The sequence below is a fragment of the Phallusia mammillata genome, unplaced genomic scaffold (genome assembly GCF_965637545.1).
Source record: "Phallusia mammillata unplaced genomic scaffold, kaPhaMamm4.hap1.1 HAP1_SCAFFOLD_349, whole genome shotgun sequence".
Classification (NCBI taxonomy): domain Eukaryota; kingdom Metazoa; phylum Chordata; class Ascidiacea; order Phlebobranchia; family Ascidiidae; genus Phallusia; species Phallusia mammillata.
The window spans coordinates 1-2,500 of record NW_027649079.1 but is presented as its reverse complement, the minus strand read 5'-3'; the positions used below and the strand labels follow the sequence as shown (position 1 = coordinate 2,500).

At 57.5% G+C, this 2,500-nt stretch overlaps 1 non-coding gene across 1 annotated transcript in view; it reads right to left on the bottom strand.

Annotated features, from left to right (window-relative positions):
- The window catches only part of LOC145208771 (small subunit ribosomal RNA), a 1,824-nt gene extending 854 nt beyond the window's left edge, over window positions 1-970 (bottom strand). Inside the window, exon 1 of the ribosomal RNA XR_013854935.1 lies at window positions 1-970. This exon is cut by the window's left edge and continues 854 nt beyond it. This is a non-coding gene — a ribosomal RNA (small subunit ribosomal RNA).
- Between the last annotated feature and the right edge of the window lie 1,530 nt (window positions 971-2,500).

Below are 2,500 nucleotides of genomic sequence, written 5' to 3'. Positions count from 1 at the left end.
GGCAAATGCTTTCGCAGTCGCTCGTCTTGCGCCGATCCAAGAATTTCACCTCTAGCGGCACAGTACGAATGCCCCCGTCCGTCCCTCTTAATCATTACCTCGCGCTCCGAAAACCAACAAAATAGAACCGAGGTCCTATTCCATTATTCCATGCACCATTATTCAGGCGAGCCGCCTGCTTTGAACACTCTAATTTTTTCAAAGTAAACGTCCCGGCCGCCGCCGACACTCAGTCAAGGGCACCGGCGGAGCGCCGGGGGTGAGGGCCAGGTGCGGCCAGTGCACGCCTTGCGACGGACCGGCCGCCTGCGCCCAAGATCCAACTACGAGCTTTTTAACCGCAACAACTTAAATATACACTTTTGGAGCTGGAATTACCGCGGCTGCTGGCACCAGACTTGCCCTCCAATGGATACTCGTTAAAGGTTTTAAAGTGTGCTCATTCCAATTACAGGGCCTCGTTTAGAGTCCTGTATTGTTATTTTTCGTCACTACCTCCCCGCGTCGGGAATGGGTAATTTGCGCGCCTGCTGCCTTCCTTGGATGTGGTAGCCGTTTCTCAGGCTCCCTCTCCGGAATCGAACCCTGATTCCCCGTCACCCGTAAGAACCTCGGTAGGCCGATACCCTACCGACGAAAGTTGATAGGGCAGACACTTGAATGATCCGTCGCCGGTGCGAGACCGTGCGATCCGCTGAGTTACCCAGAGTCGCCAAGACGTGTCGGGCGCGACGAAACGCCGGCCCGGTCGGTTTTTGGACTGATAAATGCACGCCCGCCGTGAGGCAGGCGCCTGCCGCATGTATTAGCTCTAGATTTTGTACAGGTATCCACGTACGATGTACGATCAAATGAACCATAACTGATTTAATGAGCCATTCGCAGTTTCACTGTACGAGAGCGCGTACTTAGACTTGCATGGCTTAATCTTTGAGACAAGCATATGACTACTGGCAGGATCAACCAGGTAGCTAACCGTGAGCAATCGCCGTTGCCGGCGGCAGCTCGGGCAGCGCGCATCCGCGTCGCCGCCGCACCTTCTCGATTCGTCAGTTCCACGGGGGAAGACGAGTCCGACGTATTTCGCTTCGTTCGCCGCGCGAACTCCGAAAACAGCCATCACTCCGCGGCAGCGGCCGTGTCGCAAGCAGCGCACGGTCGGCAAAGCACACGGAGATTCCGGGCTCCTGAACCGATCTTCCACGTGGCGTGAGACACCTCCGAAGAGAGCGATTGGCGTCGGACGAGCAGCAGCACATCTGCCCAGCGAGCCTACCGCCATACGGAGCACTGCCATACACGTGCACGCGCAAGCACGAGGGAGCGGGGCTTTTACACAGCGCATGTTGGCCTCCGTAACGCTTCACAGCATCAACGCAGACTTCGCGCACAACCGCTCACCCAGAGAGAGTTACCCCTCATATATAGTAAAAAAACTTTATGCGGACCCCCTGCTGGCATCAGGGGGCACATCAACAAAAATTGGGTTTTCCCCCGGCCTGGTCCGGCCCAAACCGCCCAGTCACCCCGATGTCCCGACGGTTCGAAAAAGTGGCACACGTGCCCAAGCCGTTCCAATGGCTTGCCATGCGCTGATTTCAACATAGCAATGACGCACCTGAGTCAAAAAAAAAAATCTTTTTGCGCGGCACCGCATGCCCCGGTACCCGGCCGCGGCTGGTCCCATCGAGCCGGGGTGGGTCTAAAAATGCGGCCCATGCTAGAAGTGTTCCAAAGTGCTTGCAGGCACTGTTTAACACACAGCCATCGCGCACTGGGGTCCTGGCGCCTTGCGCGGGAGCAAAAAATTTTCGCGGCACCGCATGCCCCGCTACCCCGCCGCGGCTGGTCCCATCGAGCCGGGGTGGGTCTAAAAATGCGGCCCATGCTAGAAGTGTTCCAAAGTGCTTGCAGGCACTGTTTGACACACAGCCATCGCGCACTGGGGTCCTGGCGCCTTGCGCGGGAGCAAAAAATTTTCGCGGCACCGCATGCCCCGCTACCCCGCCGCGGCTGGTCCCATCGAGCCGGGGTGGGTCTAAAAATGCGGCCCATGCTAGAAGTGTTCCAAAGTGCTTGCAGGCACTGTTTCACACACAGCCATCGCGCACTGGGGTCCTGGCGCCTTGCGCGGGAGCAAAAAATTTTCGCGGCACCGCATGCCCCGCTACCCCGCCGCGGCTGGTCCCATCGAGCCGGGGTGGGTCCAAAAATGCGGCCCATGCTAGAAGTGTTCCAAAGTGCTTGCAGGCACTGTTTCACACACAGCCATCGCGCACTGGGGTCCTGGCGCCTTGCGCGGGAGCAAAAAATTTTCGCGGCACCGCATGCCCCGCTACCCCGCCGCGGCTGGTCCCATCGAGCCGGGGTGGGTCCAAAAATGCGGCCCATGCTAGAAGTGTTCCAAAGTGCTTGCAGGCACTGTTTAACACACAGCCGTTGAATGCGCTTTCTTTCCCAAAGCCAAGTGAAAAAAAGGAAAAAAAAAGCAAAGAAAAAA